Source organism: Odocoileus virginianus, chromosome 14 (assembly GCF_023699985.2).
Source record: "Odocoileus virginianus isolate 20LAN1187 ecotype Illinois chromosome 14, Ovbor_1.2, whole genome shotgun sequence".
Taxonomy (NCBI): domain Eukaryota; kingdom Metazoa; phylum Chordata; class Mammalia; order Artiodactyla; family Cervidae; genus Odocoileus; species Odocoileus virginianus.
In genome coordinates this window covers 47,273,904-47,301,445 of record NC_069687.1, presented here as the reverse complement: position 1 = coordinate 47,301,445, position 27,542 = coordinate 47,273,904, and the positions used below count along the sequence as shown (strand labels likewise).

At 40.4% G+C, this 27,542-nt stretch overlaps 1 long non-coding RNA gene across 1 annotated transcript in view; it reads right to left on the bottom strand.

Annotated features, from left to right (window-relative positions):
* Nucleotides 1–275: 275 nt before the first annotated feature.
* Nucleotides 276–27,542, bottom strand: part of LOC139038266 (uncharacterized) — a 141,431-nt gene continuing 114,164 nt past the window's right edge. Inside the window, exon 3 of the long non-coding RNA XR_011491237.1 lies at nucleotides 276–5,470. This is a non-coding gene — a long non-coding RNA (uncharacterized lncRNA). The remainder of the gene's footprint in view (nucleotides 5,471–27,542) is intronic.

Below are 27,542 nucleotides of genomic sequence, written 5' to 3'. Positions count from 1 at the left end.
GATCTGGGAAGCTCCCACTTGCCATGGAGTAACTAAGACCGTCCTGAGTCCACAGCCTCAACTACTGAGCCTTCTAGCCCTAGAGCCTGTGCTCACAACCAGAAAATCCACCGTAATGAGAAGCCCATGAACAGCAACGGGAGCGTAACCCCCACTCACTGCAACTACAGAAAAGCCCTCGCAGAAATGAAAACCCAGCACAGCCAAAAATAAATCAATAAAAATTTAAGAAAAAATAAAATATATCAAACCTAGAAGAAGGTAAATTGAGAAGGTTATAGGGTCTAAATATAAGGATATGTTTATTTTTACATTTGTATTTATTCTTTTGGGAAAAAACACTTTCTTTGCAAGGACTGCACATATGCACACTATTTTTTTATTTTAACGGAGGTAGCAAGGCTGTAGACTGGAGCTTGACATGATGTCTGGCACAGGCTATGTAGTTGTGAGGCTCAGTGTGAAATGAAAGTACAGAGTCCCTTGTCCACAGATTCTTGAGAATGGAAATGTCAGACAGTAGATCATTAAGCCAAGTGCAGGCTTTTCTAAGCATGGGATCCTTCCTAAGCTCTTACAGAGAATAATTTTCACTTCAAAAGACTTTTCTCATTATATAATGCAGACAAGTATCTTCATTTTGGGAAGACTAGCTAATTATTAGGTAACAATTAGAAATTTGCAGCTGACATGAAGAGCAGGATGTGACCTCACGTTTGCACTCTTATCAAAGCCTTTACTCTTGCTTACTGTTTCCTTGTTGTTCTCCTTATCTCCCTTTCACCATCAAAAACCACAGTAAGGAGTGGAAGCATGATCTCATGTGTTTGCATACTTATGAGAGCATTGGTTTGTATTTTATTTTGAAAGAAGTTGAGTCAATAAAAAAAAATAAACTTCGAATAGCACTTCACAGAAATGGGCTTGGCATATGTTACTCAGCTTTGCATTACTCACAAAGAATTTAGACCAAAATATTCATGTTATCATGAATAATTATGCCTTTATAAAGGTTAAGTGGGACTTTTTAGTGGGATAGAAATAGGTCAAATGACTTGGATGATTTTTTTTTGTTTAAATTTATATATTTTTTTTGTTAACATCATGTTCTTGGATCACACCGAGGTGTAGAGACTTGACCTCTAGAGTTCCCAAGAATGTGTTAAGCTAAAAACAAACCTCTTGGTCACAAAAAGTCTGGCACTGTATCTATTTGCCCTGGGGTCTTCTCTAAGCTGCAGCTGTTCCAAGGGTTTATGGAAAGACTCTGTCCTTTCCATGGAATATTACTTTCCTGTGGGACTGTACCTATTTAGCAGATGTGGGATGGCCCTGGGAGGTAGATTAAGAGATACAGGCAAAAAAGATTGACGCGTATGTAGTAACTGAACTGTAATGACTATTGAATATAAGATTTGTATTTGTATGATATAAGAGTACTCATACAGGTTCAGGAAGGTAGCCTAGTCTTTTCTGTTTGTTTGTTTGTTTTGTTTTTTAATATTTCAGGGGAAATGAGAAATGAGAATGTCTTTTGAATTTTAACTCTCTGGGTATAGTTTGCGTCTTGGGGAGGTGAGCAGAGAAGAGACTTCTCACAAAGAGGGCATGCGTAGGCTTCTCTGTTCTCTCAGGCTCCAGACGGCTTCAAGGTGACAGGCACGACCTTGAGGAGCGGGAATTTTTGACTTCTGTGTCTCTGCTGCAGCGTCACCTTCTAGCACAGAATGCGCTGGGTTTTAACTATCTCATCCAACAAGTGGAAGAAGAGCTACTTGTCCTACATGAATCAAATATGGAACATATATGAAACCACCATCTGTGTCATAAATAGAGATGATGGAATGTTGCTGCATGTAGCTAAATATAATATTGATAACAACATATAGTTTAGATCCTAGTGGGAAGATAAGTACTGAAATATTTTCTGATTCTCTAATTTTGGCCTAAGACCTCCAGTACCTTTTCAACCATCAGGCTGCCTGAAGAGCTAAAAATGCTAGATGCATCACTGTTCACACACTTATAACAGCCATTCCCATTATCTTCAGGATGTGAAACAGAATTATACCATGTGAGGTTCACAGTCCTAATTCCATCACCCCCAAATCATTGCAAAACATTATTTTATCCTTTCAAAAATGCATTTTATCTTAGTGTATAGCTGTTGATTTACAATGTTGGGTAGCTACTGAGAAGAGTGTCTGGAATTAATGGACTTATGCCTGGGTGCTGAGGAGGCAGGGAAAAGGAGAATGGTGCTGTTGATAGACTCTGAAAGGGCCGTTTTCACCAAACCCTCTGGAAGAGCATTTACAACAACATTTTGCACCCATATTCTGAAGTTTAACACTAAAGCTGGAGAAGAGACCATTTTGTTTCTACTTGGAACACAGATTGATTTAGCCCTTGGAGAATGCCAGTCTTCTCAGCCTCATCTGCAACCAAGATGACTTCCCAGTATTGGTAGCAGCCAAAACGTGTGGCACGAACCGCCAGAGGCTGATGTCTGGTGGGAGCACACAGTGGACCTGACGTCCAGCAGCAACGGCACCACAGGGGCCTAAAGCCGCAGAGACTGCGTAAGTGCCCAGGCCACATGGCCACTGGTGGGCTTCATCCTTGGCCATGTGAAGATTCAGGAGCTCTCCCAGAAATGCTCCAAGGATCCCTCAATGCAGGTGGAAGTCAAGTGGGAGTGGATGGGAACATTCATAGAGGTGGAGACTTTCTCTCTTTTAGGGTCATAGCATTTATGACCTCTAGGCTGTAAAGCAGAGATTATACCCATGTTGTCATGCAGTGAATTAATTATCTTCCGAACTGAGGGGACTCTTTAGTAAATGTGTCTACTTATGTAACTTGCTTTTGCACTTTTAGACTATTAAGGAGAGTTACTTGCCATGAGGAAGGACATTGTCCTGTATGTTTCTTTCCAACATCATTTAGCCTGTTTTCTCCCATTAATTTTTGTTCTATGCATGTGTCAAAAACATGATACAAAATGGTCATATATACTTTGGCCTGTTATTTGAAACTGTTACTAATAATCACCCTGTCTTTTTAACACAAGGTTCATATTAAAATTTTCTCAAAACATGATTCTGAGATTTATTTTCTTTTGAAATACTCAACTCACAGAGCTTTGAGTCTTTTGTGATAAAAATAGACAGATGTTTTTAATCTATATTTAGAAGACACCTACCACCAAGAACTTGGGAATGGAAGAAATAAGACTGCCTTTGGGACATTAAATTAGCAAAACTCACCCAACCCTTTTTGAGACCCAATCCAAGAATTTGTCTGCAATTATGTATCTCTATAACTTAGACTCCAGTCAGAATGATTGGAAAATTTCTCAGGGACCTGGGGCTACAACAAGAATGTAGTTTAATATGAAATAACTTAACCAACTATTTCAAACTCTATCTGGGGGGTGACAGAACAACTCTCTAGTTTCCTAGTATTTATCCAGCCTTGGGATTAAAATTCTCATTTAATTCTTTGAACATCTTTGATAGGTAGGTATCATCATACCCATTTTACAGATGAAGAAACAGAGGCTCTAAGAGATTATTTTACTCCCCCAACTTGATTTTTCTAAGTGACAGGTCCAGAATTTTGATTCAAGTCTGCTTGAATCAGACAGCCCGGGTTATCAAATGCTAAGGCTGTCTGTGTTATCAAATGCCAAGGCTATCTGTCAGCTTCCCCACTGGCTCAGATGGTAAAGAAGCCGCCTGCAATGCAGGAGACCTAGGTTCAATCCCTGGGTTGGGAAGATCCCCTGGAGGAGGGCATGACAACCCACTCCAGTATTCTTGCCTGGAGAACCCCCATGGGCAGAGGAGCCTGGTGGGCTACAGTCTTTGGGGTCACAAAGAATTGGCCATGACTGGGCAACTAACCACAGCACAAGCCTATCTGTTTTGGAATCCCCTAAATAAGATTCCTATGTCACCCTCATTATACTTCAGTTGATCTTAGGGTAGAAAAGGCATGGGAGATTAAAGGATTTAACATTTCAAAACTTTGTAAGACATGTTGCTGCTCATTCAGGCTTGGGAACCGCTAACCCCCAGTTTGAAAAATAAACCATGCCCATTTGGTGAGTAGTGCCTGCCCAGCCTGGAGGGGGGTACACTTCCAGTAGACACAGCTGGCGTCTCTAAGTGCTCACGATACCCTGACACTACTGAACACTCCTGCTTGGTGATGACCTCCCCTTGCTCTGGTTCTAGGTCAAGCCTCATGAAAACTTCACTTCCCAAGTAGTTTGTCTTCTGGGAAGGGGTATTGACATACCAATTCAAACATTCTAGCATTCAGCCCTTTTTATCGAGTTAATTCAGTAGTCTCTGTGAGTGTGCTTATTGTGAATTCTCAATGTCCATACAATTTGTATGACAAAAAGATCAGCCTGTAACTTTCAGGGCCAGACCTTGGACCTTCATGTATTCAAAAAAGCAAATGCCACCTTGAGTGTATATTTAGGGGCAGCCCTATCCTGGTGTTGCATAGCCCTGCTCTCAGGGGCACAGGCAAGCTTTCCACTTATCCCTGCCACTGTTGGTGTTAGAATATGGTGAGGATAAAGGTCATCCATCCTTTTGTCAACAAATGAAAAAGAATATTTTCCTGTTTGCTTGTTTAGTCGCTAAGTCATGTCTGACTCTTTTGTGACCAAAGGACTGTAGCCTGACAGACTTCTCTGTCCATGGGATTTTCCAGGCAAGAATACTGGAGTGGGTTGCCATTTCCTTCTCCAGGGGATCTTCCTGACCCAGGGATCAAAACTGCACCTCCTGCATTAGCAGGCAGATTCTTTACCACTGAGCCAAATGTTTACAAATAGGAGAGATGGACCATAAAGAAGGCTGAGCGCTAAAGAATTGATGCTTAAGAATTGCAGTGCTTGAGAGGACTCTTGAAAGTCCCTTGGACAGCAAAGAGATCAAACCAGTCAATCCCAAAGGAAATCAAACCTGAATATTCACTGGAAGGACTGATGCTAAAGCTCTAATACTTTGGCCACCTGATTCGAAAAGCTGATTCATTGGAAAAGATTTACGGGAAAGATTGAGGTCAGGAGGAGAAGAGGGTGATGGTTGGATGGCATCAACTGACTCAATGGGCATGAGTGAGTGTGAGCAAACTCTGGGAGACAGTGAAGGACAGGGAAGCCTGGTGTGCTGTAGACCATGGGGTTGCAAAAAGTGGGACGTGACTTAGTGACTGAACAACAGCGATAAACTAGATAACAGTTTACACAGACTTCCCTCAAATAAGTACAGTGCAGATAAGTTGCTGCTTGCTTATATGTAGCCTTATCTGACTTAGCCTGGCCCCTTGAGATTTCCCCATTCTGACAAGAGTTCAGTAGGTCTTCATAGAACCAGTCAACTTCAGCTTCTTTGGCATCAGTGGTTGGGGCGTAGACTTAGATTATTGTGATGTAGGATAGTTTGCCCTGGAAATGAACAGAGAACATTCTGTCATTTTTGAGACTGTACCAAGTACTGCATTTCTGACTCTTGTTGACTATGAGGGCTACTCTATTTCTTCTAAGGGATTCTTGCCCTCAGTAGTAGATATAATGGTCATCTGAATTAAATTCACCCATTCCCGTCCATTTTAGTTCACTAATTCTTAAGATGTCAATATTCACTCTTGCCATCTCCCACTTGACCACATCCAACTTACCTTGATTCATGGACCTAACATTCCAGGTTCCTATGCAATACTGTTCTTTACAACATCCTACTTTAATTTTACCACCAGACACACCCACAACTGAGTGTCATTTCCACTTTGGTCTGGCTGCTTCGTTCTTTCTGGAGCGATAAGTAATTGCCTTCCACTGTTCCCCTGTAGCATATTGAACACCTTCTGACCTCGGGAGGTGGGGGGCTCGTCTTCTGGTGTCATATCTTTTGTGTTTTCATACTGCTCATGGGGTTATTGCCCCAAGAATATTGGAGTATCCCCATTCCCTCCTCCAGCGGTGCACGTTTTGTCAGAACTTTTCACTCTGGCCTGTCTTGGATGGCTCTGCATGGCATGGCTCATAGCTTCATTGAGTTAACCAGGCCCCTTCACAACAAAGCTGTGATCCATGAAGGGGACGCAAATTTGAGCAAACTCTGGGAGATAGTGGAGGACAGGGGAGCCTAGCCTGCTACAGTCCCTGGATTGCAAAGAGTCAGACATGACTTAGTGACTGAACAACAACAATCCTGACACTAAGAGGTAAAGTCATATTGGTTTTGCAGAAATTTTAACAATATTAAATTGTAGCTGAAAAACAGGCTAGAAAGGTAATTGTTAGAAACTGTAGTTATAAGTAGTACTTATTAGGGTTATCAATGAAAATTTTATTCTTGTCTGTCTTTGGTGGAATCACTTAGGTTTGTTTTGGTGTTAGCATCAACAAAAACCAAAATCTCAAAACAATGTTAAGTTGTTCTCAAGTGTGGAAAATGATCAGATCCTTCAGGCAAAGCAAAGAAGAAACCAGTGACATGATATTTTCAAGAGCTGGATTCAACTGCATACAGAAAGTCAGAATGAGCAGAAGATGAACAGGTAGCTGTTTCTTTCCTTGATGCACTGGTTCCTTGGCAGCCCCCATGGGGGAGGTCAGCTTTGGCCCATGATCCTTCCTTGGATTCTCCTCTATGAGCAAGGGCTGAGCCAAGGTTGTGGAGTTGCTGGGGATGAAGAAGCAGGGCTGGAAGGAGCAGGAAGTCAAGCATCGACAACTGTCTTCAGGAGCTAGGGTGACCTCCAAGCACCAAATCACTGGAGATTTTTCTATCTGAATGAGGATTTGAGAGGTATTAGAAAGGTTTTTACTCTGTGCCTCCTTTTAGCCTTTTTAAAAGAAATACATGTAGGATATAGAATTTTTAAAATATATTTCCAGAAGAGAGGAAAGGCTATGGTGAAAACTACTTTAGAGCAACAGGATACAATCTCTAGATTCACGTTTTATGGCCAAACATCCTCAATACTGGACTTCTGCATTTTATTAGACTAAATCGTAGCTCAGTTTTCCTGATGAAATAATTTTAGTATCACCAAGATCAAGAAGCATAGGATTGGCAAACTACTGCTGAAAAGTCCAGACATAATCTGTGGCCTACTTTTGTAAATAAAGTTTTATTAGAACACAGCCATGCCCATTTCATCAGACTGTCTGTGGCTGCTTTGGTGTTACAATGGCCGATCTGTGATAGAGACTATATGACCGACAAAGGCTCAAGTGTTTACTACTGGGCCCTTGACAGAAAATGTTTGTCAAGTCCTTAATATGATGTTTTTAAAAATGGAGGTATGAAATGTGCCTTCTCCACAAAATAATTACCCTTTTTACCATAAAGCTGAAAACAGTACGGCAAGAAATTATCACTAGCACTGAAACCTAGGGCACTTAGAAGTGCCATACTAATACAAGGAACAAAAGGTTGTAATGACCAGCTTGGTTCTTTTATTTCTTTCATGGTAAATTATAAGTTTTAAGGATTCAAAAGCACTTCACAGTAGTTTTACAGGATGCATTTTGAACTCTTAGCTTTACATCCAGTGTCTCTTTCTGAGAATGTGCTGAGGATATTGTAATAAGGGAATACTCAAGGAATAATGGAGACACTGGTCAGAAACTGTTCAGCTGAGATATCTGTATCCCCATGTTCACAGTAGCATTATTCACAATATCCAGGACATGGACACAACCTAAGTGCCTGTCAATGGATGAATGGATAAAGAAGATGTAGTATGTGTGTGTGTGTATATATATGTAAAATATTATTCACCTTTAGGAAAGAAAGAACTCCTGTCATTTGCAACAACTTGGATGGAAGAACCTGGAGGGCTTTATAAGCCAGAGAAATACTACTGCATAGTATCATGTGTAGAATTTTTTTTAAAAAGTCAGCTTATACAAATAGAGTGGAAAAGTGGTTGCCAGAGGCTAGGGTTGGGGGAGATAGTAGAGGTTTGTGAAAGGGTACAAACTTTCAGTTACAAAATGAGTAAGGTCTGAGATCTAGTGTGTACCATGGAGACTATAGTTGATAATCTGGTATTGTGTAATTAAATTTGCTAAGAGAGTAGAACTTAAATGCTCTCTCTCTCACTCACACACACATGTATACACTGAAAGGTAAATACGAAAGGTGATGGATGTGTTAATCAACTACATGAGAGAAAGTTTTCACAATGTGTATATATATAAAATCATACTGCAAACTTTCTTATAATTTGTCAGTTATGTCTCATGAAAACTGAGGAAACTGTTCAACCTGTTTTAAACAAGATTCAAATTGATATTCCACAATGTAAGTACTTAATCTGAAGGATGTAAATAGATTTTTCCTAATTAATCTGGACCCTTCTGCTCTTGATTTAGACTTCAGTGACACCAAAGTAAGAGAAAAGGTTTTTTTTAATAACATGCAGAGTTTCATTTATTCCACAAGTGCACTGAGAATTGATGATGCAACACGCACTGACCCAGGCACTTGAACTGTAACTTCACAGAAGAGTTCCCTGTGAAAAGTGGAAATGCACCTGGCCCCATATGACTGGGAGATGGCCAGGAATTAGCCATGATTTGCAGAGGGATGGCCTGTCAACACATTCTCCCACTTGTGAGCCCAGACATCTACCACCCAGAAAGATTTAAGAGGCTCTGTGAGTTAATGTTTACCAATTGCTTTAACATCCCAGGATTAAAAAGGGCACATCAGAAAGAAGTGGCCGAGCTGGAATTTGGAGGCCGTTCAAAAATTCAGCCTGGCAAGTCTAATGGTTTGTTTTCAACATTTATTTAACCTCCTTCTGCTATCAAGAAACCCGAGAGTGCCCTGAGGAAGTTTATATCGAAGGAAATGGAGAAAATGTACATTGTTTTTGAGTGTTTTGTTAAGGCTTCTGGATGGCAAAGAGAGTGTGTTTTATAATTATGAACATTTGCCCAGTCTGAGGAGACGCCACAAGTGTAGGTCTTTGAGCCAACCAAATTGGAGTATCACGCAGTGCCTCCTTAGGAAAGTAAATATCATGAGAGCACTTGAAATAATCTTAAGTCTGTCCATGAAATAGCTATAAATGAACTTGGCTTCTATTCAACGTAGGCCAGCAAAGAGAACATGCCAGGGGGAAATGTTTTCGTCCACTCTGGAATGGCCAGCTGTCACTGAGTGCACAGAATCACCGGATCTGTGGGAATAAGCAAACAGTTCTGTTTTCCTTGCAGAAACTCATTTCCCTGGGCTTCATATAGACAATGGTGAGCTATGTTTACAAAGGGGTTTGCATGCAAAAGAAGCACCCACAAGGGTCGGGGCAAGTATTCACCCCAGCAAGTCTTAGGAGCCACTTGACCCAGTTTGCTTTATAATAGAACCAGGTGAAACCAACATTTCAGAGTACCAGTTTGAGAGGCAAATATTTACTGGCACAAAAGTTTTCTTTAATTAGTATTTATGTCAGAGCCAGGGTGACATAAGTTGCTAATTACGCTGATACCAGAACAGGTTGAGATATTCTTGTATGTAAAAAGAGAGAGGGGTAATAGGCATGCCTTGTGGATTTAGAGTATATGTGGTTTAATTTGACCCCAAATTAGTTTGGATTCTGTCTGGCCTGCATTTAAAATAGCCTTTTTAGTAGTTAAGGAGACTGCACTAGCTTCTGTCTTGAATGGTAGGAATTTCAAATTGTATGCATACATGCTCAGTCACTGCAGTTGTGTCTGATTCTTTGCAACACTATGGACTGTAGCCTGCCAGTCCATGGGACTGTCCATGGGATTTTGCATGCAAGAATACTGGAGTGGGTTGGACATTTCCTCCTTTAGGGGATCTTCCTGACCCAGGAACTGAACCTGCATCTCCTGCATTGTAGGCAGATTTTTTAACAACTGAGCCACCAAGAAAGCCCTCAAACTATATATTGCATGCTTAATCTATGAGTTTCATAAACATTATTTTTATCCCAACCCTGATTAGTGGAACTTTTGGACGTCTCTCAGGAGCTGATTATCCTTAAGTGCTAACATAAGCTTTTAAATAAAAATTGTGAAGGGAGGTATTTTTGTTTCCACCTAAGTTCAAATAATATTTCATTAAAATCTCAATTGTATGGTAAATGACTCAAAATACATGCACCACTTATAGCAGAGTCTGTTAATTAGTAAGAACTCAACTAGCCATATATACATTTTTCAAATATTTAAAGGAGGATTATTTATAATGTTTTTTTAAAAAAGGAGAGTCTAGACCACATTGTCAGTTTTTCTCATTGCCAATAATGATAGTTAATCCTTGCATACAATGTTATGTGATCCTTCTTATTCTAATCACTTATCGTGTAGTACTGATGATCTATTTAATTCTCAGGCAGCCCTTTGAGATGGGTATCAGTAGTCCCCCCCCCCCCCCCCCCCACGTGCTCTGATGAGGACGCCAAGGCACTGAAGTTCCAGAAGCTTGCCTGGGCTCGCTGACTAGTAAGCAGCATGACTGAGATGGGAATCCAGAGAATCTATGCGCTTTATACTTTGCTGTTCTTCCAGTTTGAGAAGTCTAACGTTTTCAGGTAGTACAGTAAAGCCATGCCCTGGAAATTCTCTCTTCTCCACTCTGCTAAACACTTATTGTTGCTATGATACAATTATGGTAGGTGTTTATTACAGGAATCTGCAGATCCTGAATTCCTTTTGAATCAGTAACAGCCTGCGTCATATTTACTGTGATATTCACATTTGAGAGGGTAGTCAATAGAGAGCATCATAGAATTGATTTATTAAAATATTTTATGAACTAGGACTCCCTACCCTTTCAGCAGGTCAGATCATGCTGACAAGTTATGAGAATAGGATAATTGCAGAACTCACTTTCAGACTAAGTTTTAACACAAGAAGCACAGAGTTGATAACTACTGATAAAGGATCTTGCTGGCCTCAGTAGTACTGCATGTTTACTTTCAAAGTTGTTTGATCATTGGTGTATTTCTGGAATCTTCTCCTAAGTGAACTTGTTCTCATTTCTCTGTTAAGGACTTTCTGTTTAACTTCTAGCAACTTGGGTGACGGAGACCTGTAACGTGTCCACTGATGACTTTGAAGTACTTACAGACTTTTGTCTGCATATATTTTCACTATCTATGCGTTTATATTCTCTGCCAACTTCAGAACAGAGTGCATGCCCCCAAATGGTACTAATTCAGCCAATTTTAATGATGTAGAAATGAAACTATTGTTTAACAGCAAAGGAGAAAGCCTTCACATTATTCAGTTATTTCTATTTGTAGTTTATTTCAACTGTAAGATTTACTTCCAAGTACCTGAGAGTCAAGTCTCTTTGGACACAAGACAAGGTATGTGTTAGCCACACAATATCAGACTAAGCTGATCTGATTTCTCATCTTTTATATTATGATGGTGGTAGAGTAAGATTTTCTAAGAAGAGCAATGAAATATTCTATAGTCTGTGGGAAACGATTAGGTTTCTTAGTTACCACCGATTTGAATAGTGTCCTTTTCTGAATTTAGGATAGACATTCAATCTACACTGTTAGATTCATGTGCATGAATTGTGGACCACAAGCTTTTATTTATGAAGGACATTTAACATCTCATTTTCTATTTTTAGCCATAATCCCATGGTACTGGCAGGATTTTTAGACCAAAAGTTCTTTTCATGGATTTTCTCACCTTCATTCCTGCTCTAAAATCAATCTAGACATGCTAGACAGATTGTTTATTATACTAGGGGTCTTCTGTTTCCAATGGTGCCCAAGCAGCCCCTCTTCTTACTTCTTCCTTGACCCCAAGGAGAAGAACCATCTTTTAATTTAATGAGGAAACTATCCTCATTTCTTTAGATCAAGAGATTTTTCAATTGCTTTTCTGTGTTTTTAAGAAAATAATTTCTTTGTATAAGTTTATAGGTATCTGTAAAAGCTTGGTCCTTTGGAAAACAAGTCATTTCCAATTTGAACTGCAGGGGGTGAGGGTGAGGGAAAGTTTACAAATGGAAAGCAGAAAGTCCAAGGGGAACAACATGATGTTTCAAATGTTATCCTGTTCTGTGTGCTGATGGCTAGTGGAGTGTGGGGGTTCAGACAATAGACTCTGAAGTCTGACTGACTGATTTAAGTCTCAGTTCTTCCACTTATCAATTGAATTGCCTTGAGTAAGTTACTAGATCTAACTAAATCTACCCATGCTTCAGTTTTCTCAGTTGTAAAATGGGGATGCTGCCAATAGTACCTGGCTCATGATTATTGTGATCATTAATGTGTGAGTTAAAAGTCATCAAGTGCTGAGAACAGTGCCTAGCAAGGTAAGTGGCATGTAGTAGTAGTGTTAGTCACTCAGTCGTGTCTGACCCTTTGCAACCCCATGGACTGCAGCCTGCTAGGCTCCTTTGTCCATGAAATTCTCCAGGCAAGAATACTGGAGTGGGTAGGCATTCTCTTCTCCAGGGGATCTTCCCTACCAGGGATCAAACCTGGGTCTCCTGCATTACAGGCATATTCTTAACCATCTATTGCCTATACAAACAAAAATTTAAACTTATAAAATCTGAAATGAAGTGACGTGAAAGTCACTCTGTCGTGTCTGACTCTATGCGACCCTGTGGACTATACAGACCATGGAATTCTCCAGGCAGTAATACTGGAGAGGGTAGCCCTTCCCTTCTCCAGGGGATCTTCCCAACCTAGGATTGAACCCAGGTCTCCTGCATTGAAGGTGGATTCTTTGCCAGCTGAGCCACAAGGGAAGCCCATGTAATGAATGTTACATGTATGTTTTAAAACCACGTGTATATGGAATATGGAATACATACTTAGGCTCCAGAAAGATTTATTTAAGGTTCAGGAAATAGCAGGAGCTTTCAGCTGAAGGCTCAAGGCTGTCACATTTGACAAATTCTTAAGGAACAGAGAACAGTCTTATTATTATCTCTCATGAGAGAATGTATTTTATGGGAAGCAAAGCTTTGAGAAACAAAAACGTCCTCAATAATAAGTTCAGTCATGTGTACGCCATGAGCCTTATTGAAAGGAAATGGCATAAATGCTTTGTATCTTATAAAAGCATTAGCTAAAGTGATACATTTTGTGGTATAGTAATAAAAATTTCAGATATTACTTGACTATTTCATGGTTTTTAGGCACAAGACATTGTAGGAAAGAATCCTTCAACAGGAAAATTATTTTGCTTTATGGCTTTCTATCAAATATTTATATAGCTTTTATTAAAATAAATGTTTTTGTTTTATAAATACTTCATTGAGCATTTTTAAACAATTCTAAAAGTTTTATTTTAAAAACTTTACCTGCTATTCCCCCATATAGTTTTATTGAAATGTAATTGACATATAACATTGTATTAGTTTAAGGTGTACAACATAATGATTTGAATTGTATATATTGCAAAATTATCCCAATAAATATCCAGTATATAGGAGGTAATATTTATCATCTCATATGGCTATAAATTGTTTTCTTGTGAGAAACTAAGATCTACACTCATGACAGCTTTTAAATATATAGTACAGCATTATTAAATAGTCATTATGCTACATCATGACCATGTATATAAATCCCCAGAATTTATCTCATAATTAGAAATTTGTACCTTTGACTGTCTTCAGTTTCCCCCATCCTCATCTCCTGTGGCAACCACCATATAGCTTTCATTATTATTTAATATGTTATAGCAGTGTGGGTAAATAGAAGCAAAGTGTTGAAAGAAAAACATGACGACTAGGAAGTCATTTATTGGAAGTCAGAATACTGTAAATCAGACTACCATACCATGAGGCTTGATTGCTTAGCATGAGTTGACTGGTTATAAGCAGGGAACAGACTGCTGGTTTGTGTAACAGATTACACCAGGTGACAAGCTGGGAAGCTGCTGTAACCACCCAGGGCAAAGGGGCTGGTGGCCTGGAGCAGGGTGGCTGCCGTGGAGGTCGTGAGAAATGGTCAGATCTCACTAACAATCCTTAGTATCTGAGGACTCTGAACTAGAGAAGTTAGCTTGTTCGACATTACCTAGTTACTGAGTGGCAGGTGCTGGGTTTGCATAAGAGAAGCTGGCTCTTATATCACAGACTCTGGAAGACAAAGGTTCAGGCTGAATCTCACCTGTGACAAACAGTTCAATTTAACATGGTTCTGAGAAAAAGGTGGATATTACATATACATTTTTCAGACTAAATACCATATATGAAGCAACTGTTACATAAGCAGATAGTAGGTGCCTGATCGGGTTTCCCTGGTGGCTCAGTAAGTAAAGGATCTGCCTGCAATGCAGGAGACACAAGAGACGTGGGTTTGATTCCTGGGTCACGAAGATCCCCTGGGGGAGGAAAATGGCAACCCATTCCAATATTCTTAACCTGAAAAGTCCCATGGACAGAGGAACCTGGCAGGCTATCATCCACGAGGGTCACAAAGGACACAACTGAGCAACTGATGAAACGCTGCACAGGTGCCTGATATAATATAGCTACCCAGGCAAATTTTTGTGTAGACATAACCTAGGTTGTTTTGTGTTTTGCTTATATTGAAAGAACTTGTTGGATGATGTTTCTCATGGCGGGGGAGGGGTGTGTGTATGTGTGCACTTTGGCTGGAAACATAAATGAGAATACTAAGACATATATCCCAAATTCAGTTTAAGGAATATTTTACAGAAATTGAGGAACGGGGAATTACAGAGACAACAGATACTATCCTGAAAGCTGCATGAATCTCTATAAATAATTTCTTTAGAATATTACGGATCTTAAAGAATCTGACTTTTTGGATTCAGCTTGTTATTCATTTGATAATGTGAGCCAATCGTGTGAGTTACCCTGACAACGAATTTTAGTAACATGAAGAAGTGCTAGCTGTTAATTGGTATTCAGAGTTAGTAGCTGGTATCTTTGCTTCTGTCTCCATGGTAACCTAGCTGTCATGTTCTCATCTCTAGCATGGTGTTGAGATTTCCTATGTGTGTCTTAATCCACATTGTCCACAGCTTCTGGCACAGTTTTACTTTTTAAATATCTCTAGTGTGATCACTTTTGAGCTATTAGCACCATTGCTAAAAAACAGTTGCTCCAACTGAAGTCAATTTCATCCTCCATACATTGCAAACTTCCATTTTTGCACCTTGTGTGCCTTGGGTGTATGTTTGGTTGTCTGTGCAGAGAAAGTTTTGCATAACTCCATACTGTGTATGGAATATGGATGTTTTAAATATGTAAAATAGGGCAACACTGAATAAATAAGGAATACTTTTCCAAGGATGTCTAGCTGAGGTTAGAGGTAATAAATATTGATTGGAGGGATACTTGCCAAATGAGAGAAATGAGGTCTAATTCAGGGGTCTTCAACCTCCAGGATCGAATGCTGGTGGAGCTGAGTAATAATTATAGAAATAACATGCACAATGAAAGCAATGCAGTTGAATCATCCCCAAACCATCCAGCCACTCCCTAGTCTATGGAAAAATTGTCTTCCACAAAACCAGTCCCTGGTGTCAAAAGGGTTGGGAACCACTGTTATTTTCTTTACTAAGAACATATTCTCAAACATTGGTTGGATAATGCAGAGATGTGTCATATATCCATTTCTAGCAATTTCCTATTAAATAGAAAGTAGGGCTACTCTCCATTTCTCTCCCCATTTTTTCCTATTTAAATTGAAACCACCTCTTTTCATTTGACTCTCACTAGTTTTGTTTTTCCAACCCCCAAAGTTAAGGTGGAATTATTTCCCAATCATAACTAGTTAGCTTATTAGTCATAGTTAGTCTTCCTCATCATTACAAATATACTGAGCCCATGATGGAGGCAAGGAAAATTGTCTGGGAAATATATAGCTATTAATCCTTTTATGGAGATATACATACTAGAAATATAATTAATTTTATATTCATTCAACACTGGTTTTAAATTCTGGGTTTTTCATTTACTAGCCTTGTGGCCCATTAACCTTAGGTGTTAATTACAATTGTAATGAATATGTAGGAGAACACCTTAGTATTCCGCAGTATTGACAAAGAGCTTACAATACCATCAGGAGGGAGTTGCTATTTAGATTCACTATTAATGACTTGTTAGGTATTAATGGTTTATCACTGTTAAGAAGCTCCTGTGATGTGTAGGTATTTCAAGTGTTTTTCTGTTAATGAGTCATTTGATCAGCCGTAATCCAGGAAGTTCATAGGAAAATATGCTTATACATAGGTAACCCAAAGGCCGGCTTCTTTAGATTCCTGGAAACACATGAGGTTAATTGATGAAATCAGTTTGAAATTCCTGGAAGCTCAGACAGCAAACTTCAAGACTATTACTGAGACCATTGCAGGGGTCACTGGTGCAAGAACGATGATATATTTCTTTTGCAACAGTATCTTCCTTTATGCTTTTCAATCAGTAGTTAAAGTGGAAATATCCTTGGTGCACTTTGCTTCACAAAGCTTTTAAGTAGATTTTTGTTTTAATAGAAAAATGTAGCCAAAAAAGGGGGGCGGATATAATTTAAAAAAAAATATCTGACCTATGTTTTGAGTTTCACACTCTAGACAGCAGATTATATGATTCATATGTATTTTACTGATGAACAGTGCAAGATTGATGGCAAGACCTCACATAATTATGAAGTCCATATACTACCTCTTCAGACTGTTGTGTTTCAACTGAATACCACTAAGCAGCCTAGCAGTGGCCCTAATGATACACAAGATATTTTGGAGGAAAATTTCCCAATGAATCCTGAGTCAGTGGATCACTAAGTACAGTATGCTAAAGAAATGCTAATTCCACTTACAAACATATGCCCTGTGAACAGACGTGCACAGATGTACTTGCTAGAGATTTATCCATACTTGGGGAAGAAACAAGAAGATAAAGATATTTTACATTTTTTCATGATGTCCTCTTCAGTGTGTTTAGTTCAAAGCTGTCACACAAATTCCGAATAAAGATAAGATGAATTGAGATGGGATGAAACTAAAAAAACTCCCTAGAAAATTAGGGTATTTCTCAACTCTTTGTGGTGAACTAAACTGCAAATGGACTATCTTGTCATATGACAACCCATATATAAGGGTAACCTTTTTGAAATCTGAAGCCACTCTTTTCCGCATGTTCTGCTTTGTTGCAATCAGTTTTTAAAATTTCTGCTAAAAAGCAATAGCTGGTTCTGTAGTCAAACGCTTTTTAAAAATTGAAACTCAAAGACCTATTATTTTGATTCAAGCATTTGTTTTATTGAGGGCTAGGTAGTAGCCTGCTGAATAATTATGTTTTTTAAATAAATTAGTGAGGAGTTAGGTGATAGAGGTGAAGCAAAAACCTGCTGGGGATAAACAGAATGCTGACTTCCACAGGGAAAAGCTACTTGACAGCAGTGTAAGACAAGCGCTGCAAACCTCCCTCTCCAACTGTCTCACTTGCCTTTTTAAAAAGGTACTCAGCTTCTGTACAATGGAACACCTGAAGAGTCACAATTTACCTGGCAGTGATTTTATGGCCATGTAAAACTGCACCAAAGTCATGCACTGTTGCTTTCATCCAGAACACTCTAGACAGATCATTTCTGAAGCTGGTCTAACTTCTTAAACCTGCCAGTCACATTTGCATGGAAGTTTATCCCTCATAACCAGCATAGAGTCTCCCACTTCTAATACCCTTTGAATATCTCTATCAACTAGAAAGATATGCATTTTTTCATTTCACTCTTCTCTGCTAATATTTCATCATTTCCTTACATGTGCATCTATTTCAGAGAGGTCAATCAAGAGCTATAAAGAAAAAAAGGCTAAATGAGGTATTTTAAATGGCTACTTGGTGTACACAACTGTGTGAAGTTTGGAAGCGACTAATATTAAAGAAACATAGTCATCTCTGAATTTTCAATTCAACATTTTAATTTGTAGAAACATTCTAACCAAGATTATATATTTGACTCAAAATTTTATTTTCACATACACCTAATTATGATACCTCAAATCACTAGATGTCATGAACATTTTTGGATGCCCATAATATATGTGATACAGTGGGAATTTCTGTGGAAATACAAAGAGGAGGAGGAGTTGCAATCCTTGATTCTCAAGGAGCTTACAGGTTAACCAGTGAACCCCTTATTTGAGGGCGGAATACCTTTGGCTGACAAATAAACCAGTCCTTAAGTTGCTTTTTACAGGAATCTTCTGAGCACCTTTCTAATCCTTTACATTTTGCTCCCTGTTTTATACTCTATGTGGGGAAATGAACGAGATGGTGTCAGCCAGACTCTCTCATACCGTGTTCTCACACCCTCCTGCCCATGTCCTGTAAACAATGACTGTGTAACAGCCGCGATCACTTGTAGCACTGCATATATGTGTCACGGGTACTCTCGTGGTCAGGAGCTGCTTTGTGCAGTAGGCCTGTATGAGCTTCATGGACGCCCTGGCTGCTGCTGTGCTGGGGCTGCTGATGAGCAGCACTGTGATTACGTTATGTGAGGTTATGTCACGGCTATGTTATTGCTACATTATGTTGTGGCGCTGCTACGGCTGCTTCAGTCAGCCAGGAGAGAGCCTGTATAATGGCTGCCATGCCAGCCAGGAGAGAATAAATGTGTCTGCAGTTCCTCGAGTCTCCTTCCAGTCTCTTTAGCTTGCACCTTGCCTACCCTGGGTTCAGAGAACAGTGTGGACAGAGTGAACAGTGAGACAGCTGGCATCATGAACAGGACCAGCAGTACACTCTGAAATGCAATGCTTGAAGGGAAGACAGGTATGTACTTACAGTTTTATAGTCATAATTCTATGAAAGGCAGATATAAACTACAGTTAAAGAAAGAGGAATGGCTAGTTCACCCGTGAGGAATTGGTAGAGGGTTTTCAGAGGAGGTAGAAGTGAATAGGAAACATGGAAGGCATCTGTAGAGCTGCTATTTGCGTGGGACATGAAGGATGAAAAACTGTTTGCCAAACAAACACAGGGGAAAGGATATTTCAGGCAGAGGGTGGAGAGAGTACAGGAAGTCAGTTAGGAAACACTCAGTGAGTCTGAAGAGTAGATGCTCTATGACTGACCTGTGAAATTATCTGTGGGTCATAGAGGGGATCTAATGGGGGCAGGGGAGAAGAGGGTTGTTGGGATATGGGGCATGAACATATGTAAAGATGAGACTATGTGAACCATGTCATATGATGGTTGTTCAAGGTTTTCAGCAGTAGAGTGACATGATCATATTTATTTTTATAGGAAGATACTGCAAAGTTTGGGTGTAGGTGAGCAGCACTGTGGATGGGACCACACTGTGGCCTTGCTTTCTGGAGGACCACTTAGGAGACTACCATTTTCTAGATATTTTGATTCTTTGGAAGAGATGCCAGAAGACATGGGTTCCCAAATTGACGTGTTATAGATATATACAGATGAATATTTCTCTGGGTATGAATTTCATATTACTTTTGGAGGGACTCTGACTTGCTTGGTTAGATAGCATCACCAACTCAATGGACTTGAATTTGAGCAAAACCTGGGAGACAGTGAAGGACAGGGAAGCCTGGCGTGCTGCAGTCCATGGGGTCGCAAAGAGTCAGACATGACTTAGCAACAGAAAAACAACTGACTTGCCCAGTTTGGGGGTCTGGTGTCCACACTTGGAACAATTAGTTGTAGCCAAGAAATAGGGTTACATGGTAGGGAATATGGCAGCCAGAATCCTAGCTCTGTGGAAAAGCAAGGGTGTTCCCAGGGAAGGGACACTGATTTGAGAATTTGAGAAGACAGCTCAGTAGGTTTCCACTAGGATGTACAGGTGAAAAATTCAACTTGGGGCACAATGTCCAAGCTCTTCATGGTTGTTATTTAACCTGGGTTTGGCACCAGATGCATTCAAAACAGACACAGATTGTCTTCAAGTATTTAAAGATGAGGTAGCTTTAGTGATAATGTTTAGCTCCCCATTTGAGGTGAAAGGTAACCTCTTTTGAAAATAGAAATAGATGATTTCCAGGAATTTTCCATTCTATGGCTTAAAAAGCCATCTTTTTCCTTTTGCTTTTCCTAAAGAGTGAGGGGCACCCACACCCTTTCTAGAAGTGTAATAAAATCTGCAGCTTGGGATACACACTGGGAAATAAGTTTTAGAGATTCACATCATAAACTCATAAACTGTTTTTGTTTGTTCATTTGTTTTTTCCTGCAGGTTTTTAACATCTACACAGATACTGAATTTACAGATATCAGAAGCCTGATTTGAGTTGGGCTTTGCCTAAAACTCTACAGACCTAGATTCCTAGGGCCAAAGTGAATATTTCTTAGCTGGGTGTATTGTTTCTTTTATCCTCTGACCCTGCTAAACATTTTCAGTAATGAGTTTCCCACACAGTTTATCGAGCTGATGAATTGCTTGATGTGGAATAATATACATTTTTCAATTGGAGGTTTATTTCCCTCATTCCCTCAGAAATTTTGGTTTGCAATCATTCTACCCCTTCTTGCACACCTGGGAGATATAGTTTGAAAAACAGGCTAAATAAACACAAGATATTTATCTCATTCCACTCCTAAACAACCACAGAATACATTCCAGACAAAATGAAAGGAGAAAGGACACTTGGAATAATTTCTTAGGCTTTCAGACTTCAGTTTCTATATAAAATAAGGAGCTCCAACAATATTACACAGGTATAACTGCACATTTTAGACAAGATTATTCTTTTCTGTGTGTAGATAGCTTGGGTGGGTAACCCCTAGTGTACAGGGTTTGAAAGGAATTAAGTTATTGGTGTCTGGTATGCTCTAGACGATTTTCTTGGGCTCCAAAATCACTGCAAATGGTGACTGCAGCCATGAAATTAAAAGATGCTTGCTCCTTGGGAGAAAAGTTACGGCAAACCTAGACAGCATATTAAAAAGCAGAGACATTACTTTGCTGACAAAGGTCCATATAGTCAAAGCTATGGTTTTTCCATGTATGGATGTGAGAGTTGGACCATAAAGAAGGGTGAGCACCAAAGAACTGATACTTTTGAACTGTGGTGTTGAATAAGACTCTTGAGAATCCCTTAGACTGCAAGGAAGAGATCAAACCAGTCAATTCTAAAGGAAATCAATCCTGAATATTCACTGAAAGGACTAATGCTGAAGGTTCAATACTTCAGCCACCTGATACAAACAGCCGACTCATTAGAAAAGATCCTAATGCTGGGAAAGAGTGAAGGCAGGAGGAGAAGGGGATGACCGAGTGTGAGTTGGTTGGATGGCATCACTGACTCAGTGGACAGGAGTTTGAGCAAGTTCTGGGAGATGGTGAAGGCCAGGGAAACCTGGCGTGCTGCTCTCCATGGGGGTAGCAAAGAGTCAGACACAACTGAGAGACTGAAAAACAATTGCTCTAGAAGATTCCTACAGCTTACAGGTAGAGTGTCAGTTGTCCCTAATCATAAGAGACTCTCCACAAAATTTTTTAAACTCTTTGCAGAGATACAAGGCCAGGAAAAAGAATGAATTGAAGCAGGGACTATGGAATAACATTGATGTCCCAGAGAAAATAGGACTGTCATAAAGCACATAATTACAGCCCCTAGACAGCAAGAGTCAACACTTACAGAAAAGCCTACAGGAAGCTTGGTGACTCTACTAGTTAATCTATACTGAAATACTTCCAGGCTGTGTTTTAAACACGGCGTGGAGCAAATCAGGCAAGAGTCAGTTACCCCAATGCAAATAGCATATTTCAAACTAAAATGTGAGACCCAAGCCAGACTATAATGGGTTCAGCAGAAACCTTACTGGTATCACAACCCACCATAAATCTTTATGGTTCATTGGATAGAAGCATGTAAAGTATTTTGTATAGTGATTCAACTGTAGGGTCTGGGATCAGTGATTCCCCACTAGTCTGGTTGCCTTCCTTGAAAATCCACCGTTAACTCATAAGGAGTTATGAAGGATGACTGGGTGGAGGAGACCGGCTCACCCCTTGCTGGCATTCTTGCATGTGCTATGGGTAGAAACATCAACCTTCTGTGCCTGTCAGAGCACCTGGCACTTGTTTGGTTCTCAAGTGAACAAACATATTATTCTACTTCCCTAATTTTTTTTCTAGGTTGGAAAACAACTGTTTCCATCCACCCGACCCCTCCCCACTCCCACTGTTTCTAGGCTGAGAAAGACCATCATCTGCACGTGAGTACTTAGACAGGTGTGACAACATGAGGATAAATGCAGAGTTGATAATCTAGAAGTTTGAAAGCTCCATATAGTGGGACATTATTTAGAAGCATGACTGGGGTTTAAAAATGATTGGATTACAGGGAAGTCTATGGAAGGCCCTGATGGGATACCCTCATGAAACTGAAGGTTAATTCAGGGAGGTTCTGAGGGCTAAATCTGGAGATGGCTGCAAACTGGCACTTTAGAGGAAATAAAGGTCAGTTTAGAGTTAGTGAGAAGGTCTGTTGCCCAGACACACAGAAAGGACATGGCTTGGAGACAAAGGGAGTTGACGCTTGCTCTTACAGTGAACACTGTTAAGTCCCAGTGAGACTGAGCAAACCAGTAAAGTCAGAGCAAACAAAAGGTAAGAGTTGATGGTAAGAGTTGGTGGATGACTGAGTGAGAAAGGGCATCAAGGAGAAGGCGAACTGAAGAGTAAGCATCACCTTGGAGGTCAATCAAGTTATGTTAATGAAGAGACAGAGGCAGTGTGTTGTCAATATGTGACAGGAATTAGCAATAACTGAATTGGGAGGATGCACATGTTAACCAATTTATGCAAGTATCTCATTTAATCCTCACAACAGCTGGAAAGAGAAGTATATTTTTACCAGAACTTAAGGCTATCAAGTCCCTAGTAGGTACACTATAGGAAGAATAACCCAGAAGAACTATGATAAACTATGGCTGTTTGGCTCATGTTTGTCAGGGTATTCAAGGTTCTGCCAGGAACCAGAGGATGCTCTCAAATGGGGGCCAGTTAGGAGATGTGGTCAGACTTTCTTGAATCCAGTGGAAGATAGTTTGATACCCTAACAGGGAGCACCAGAAAAGAGCATTTACCGCCCGGAGCCTAAATGGACAAAAGGAGGTGTGATTCCTAGAATCTGGACCATTTGTGTGGAAAGGGCTCCCTGACAGTCGCTCAGGCCTTTGGGTGCATGACGCAGCCAATTTGCAATAACCAGATAGGAAGGGAGTCTGAGGGCTAAAGACCTTATCCCTCCCATTTCTCTCTCCCTGATCTCTTGTTAATGCCCCCAGCCTCCCATGTCTGAAGTCACCTGGAAGTCAGAGAGTAAGGGAGCCTGCTTGAAGGAATCCTCAAGAGGGTCTAGAAGAGGAAACCTAACACCCAGCCCTGAGAATGAGTCTCTTCTGACAGCATAGGTCAGTGGTTAGAGACTTTCCAGGGTATAAGAAAAGCAAGGGTTTTATTGTTGCTGCTGTTATTTGTTTTTTTAAGTGCAGATGCTTAGGCTTGCTTCCCATTCATTATAGAGGTCCTGAATTATGAGGTCTGGGATAGGAACAGAGGAACTCATGGATCTGCTTCTTCAGAGGTGCAAGATCCTCAGCAGATAGTCATTGGATCACACTATGAGAAGTAGCTCCTTAAAAAGGAAAAGAGGGTCCTCTCTGTGCAGACTGCCTTTAGGAGCCAACCTTCATGACAAGGTCTTTCCAAGGAATTTCTTACTACTTTGAGAGTAGTCAGTGATGGAGTCTGAATTCCTACTCTGTCGCTTAAAATGTGATCTCTTCTCTAAGCCTGTTTCCTTATCTCAATAGTGAATGACAGGACCTACCTAGTTCATAAAGTTGTAGTGAGAAATGGGTGATTGAATGTAAGAAAGAAAATATTTACATAACTTTAGCTCAGTCTTTGGCACAGAGTAAATATATAACAAATACCTGTTACTATTATAAGCTGTGTTCAATTTGTGGCACTTTGTCAGGATCCATGCTCTCCACTAGAGTTAGATGCACTACAGCCTAAAGCCACAGAATGGAGCAGACTACATGCATTTTACTCAAGTTTCATAATGCAGACGATGATTTAGTTTTTGTACCTCCACAATTTAGATGTAAACCTAAGAGAAATGACAAAATTAACAAGAAGGCAGAGACCTAGAGACCTAGGTAACATTTCTTTGCCTATCCATTCAAAGGTATTTAAAAAAGCACTCCCAGCAGGCTTCTAATAAGTTGGGGAATAATGAAAAGCCTTTCTGGGGGTGGTGGGGGGGCAGGACAGGAAGACTGTTAAATTTGTTTTTGAAATACTTTGTCTTAAAGTTAATTGACTTGCATTAACCTAGGAATACTCGGAACTAGGGTCCTGCCAAGTTGGTGTATGGAAAATAAGTTTCTACTGTTATCAGTTAACAATGAGTCCCATTCCTTGGCTTGTTTGAGTTCACCTGACCCATGCAGTGGGAGTCTTTAAATCTCTTCCAAGTTCCTCCACAACCTCCCCTCAAGTTTAAGTCTCAGAATATGCTAGAATATCCCTTCAAGGCATCCTTTAGAGCATTTCCAGCTGGGAAGCTATAGGACACAAAAATCCTAGCTTTGGGAGACCTGCCACCCTGAAAGCAGCCTGTGTGTTCCAGTGACAAGACTAAGGAGAGCACAGTATGAAGGAGCCCTGCTTTAGAGGGGAGCGCACTTTTCTCCCTGTAGAGAGTAGGGGTAGGCAGCCTCGGTTGGGCAACAGACCAGGCAAGGAGGTGGGAGCCTATAGGACTCATCTCCCACCTAAAGAAGGACAGTAAGAAAAAAAAAATGTTACATTTTTAGAGATAAAAGGAAAAACATGGGATGTTCAGAAGCTATTGTACAAGAGGAAAAGGAAAAATGAGATTGCAAAAAGCTGAATTGTCTTTCTGCAATGATTTAAAATGGTGGTTCTCAACTAGGGGTGAAATTTGTCCCTGAGGGGGCATTTGGAAATGTTTGGAGATGCTTTCGGTTCTCAACTTGGCCAAGGTGACTCAGGCGGTAAAGAACCTGCCTGCAATACAGGAAACCTAGTTTTAATCCTTGGATCGGGAAGATCCCCTGGAGGAGGGCATGGAAACCCACTCCAGTATTCTTACCTGGAGAATCCCATGGACAGAGGAGCCAGGTGGGCTACGGTCCGTAGGGTCGCAAAGAGTAGGGTGTGACTGAATGACTAATACACACAGGATTGAACATTTGATGGGTAGAGGCCAGGGATGCTGCTAAACAGCCTACAGTACTCCAGACAGTCCCCCACCACCACCGACAAAAAATTACCAACTTTAAAATTTCTGTAGGGCCGAGACTGAGAGAACACCAACTTGGAGTATTTAAAGTAGCTGCTCCAAGTCCTAGTGATCTTGAGAATTCTATCAAGATAACTGGGTCTCTAGATACATTTTGATTGACATAGTGATACTTATTTAGGACTAGTTTTGTCATGGTTTTGTACTATCCAATGTCGAATTATTTAAACCATTTTATAACTGCCGTGTTATCTTCAGGGAAACTTGATAGCTAATGTCCAAGCCCCTCCTTATGCTAGTAAAGTTTTAAAAAAGAAACAGAAGTTCACTGAGAATAACTAAGCTAATATAGCATTTAAGATTCCTTAGACCCAAGTAAATGACGGATCAGCCACACGTGTGAGAGGAAGGGAGGCGCGCTGTGGTGTAATCCGAAGCACAAATATGAGAAAGCGCTTACTTTTAAAATTAATTCTGTCTGAAGCACCCCACAAGGTCATTTAAGAATAACAAAATATTTAATTAGCTTGTTTTTAATCACCAACAACCTAGGGTTATTAAAGGTATCTGAATTGCCAGTTCTCTGCAAGGGTAAGACAGACCTTTTATATTTTGGCTCCTTTCTTTCAAATGTTCTGTCAACGGCATCTTCTTGCTCTTTGGGAAAGCTTTTCACTTTAGGGAATACTTTCTGATATGAACTTAGTTGACGCTTACTTGGGCCACAATGCCCTCCTTGAGCTATGGTTGCCCCTCTCACGACTTTATACTTGAACCACACTGCCCCTTGCAGTAGTTGGATTAAAAAAACCCTCCTGGCTTCCTGATCTTACTGTGAGTTTTGCGAATGGGTTCCATCTCCTATTGAAGTATGAGGAGAAAAGGATGGGTAGCAGAGGAAAAAATGACAAGTTAGCCACAGAGATCATCACTGTTATAAAGGTCTGTGAAATTGGCTATGTAAACTGAATTCCTTAGTCTCAAGCTCTGTGTTGTGCCTGCCCCCCAGTTCCAACACTTTAACAGATAGAAAGCCGAACTAAACAAACGGGAGAAAGATAGTAGAGGGTAGAACTTCATTTTGAATGACTTCAATGAAGTCGTCCTTACTCAGATATAGTACTACAAAAAAAGTAAAATCTATTGAAAACTGTGAACCAAAAATCATTCACAAATACTTTAGTTTACTCAGTTAAGATGACCATTTAGAAAGCTTATTCCCCAATCAGGCTCATTTTGCAGGAAGACAGCAGCTTAAGTGCTGAGACACCAAGGTTTGCAGCAAAGAGGAAAGAGAGGGTTTATTTGAAAAGTGGAGGAGTGAAGAAACAAAAACAAACCTCAAGCCCACCTCCCTGGAGGTGAGGGCCTGGGGGTATTTATGGACTAAGGAATACAGTCACAGGGCACTCTGAGGCGTGGGCGGGGATGGCAGGGTATGGGGAAGATGATTGAGAAAAGGTGTGAGAGTCATCCTGTGCAGATGTAACTGAGCTATAAGCCCTCCCCTACCCCAGTGTTCAGAAGGTCACCGAGAGGACATGCACGCATGCCCAGTTGGAGGGTCAGGGGTCCTATCCTGTCTTAGCCAGTTCAGGTCAAACTAGACACAGCTGACTCCAAGCTGCTAGAAAATAACCCCGGGCAAACACCTTGTTTAGGCTCCATGTTGCCTGGAGGACTGCTGCTGCTGCTCTTTAGCCCCTTAGTTGTATCCACCTCTTTGTAACCCTATGGACAGTAGCCCACCAGGTTCCTCTGTCCGTGGGGTTTCCCAGGCAAGAATACTGGAGCGGGTTGCCATTTCCTTCTCCAGGAGATCTTCCCAACCAACCACGTCTCCTGCTTGGCAGGCAGGTTATCACTGAGCTACCTGGGAAGCTTCAACTGGAGGACATGCACATCTTAAAATGACCTTAATTAGTGAAAACAGGTGAAATGGATTTGATTAATTACAGTTTAAAGCACTCGTCTACGTAATATGCTCTCCATTCCCTGACTTGGGGAAAAGTATATATATATATATGTGTGTGTGTGTGTGTGTGTATATAATATTAAAAAAATTTTTTACATCTTAGATGCTATCCTAATACAAAGCAAATTAGTGGGTTGACTCTTTGTCAGCTATATAGAAAGTGACTGACCATAAAAAACAAAAAATGACAAGTCCAAAATGGCTAAATCAGTTTTGTTCTGAGCTTTCAGCAGACATCTTAAAAGTCTCTGAAAGGCAGGACAAGACGGGCAATGATTGTGTGGACCTTGGCAGGCTCCC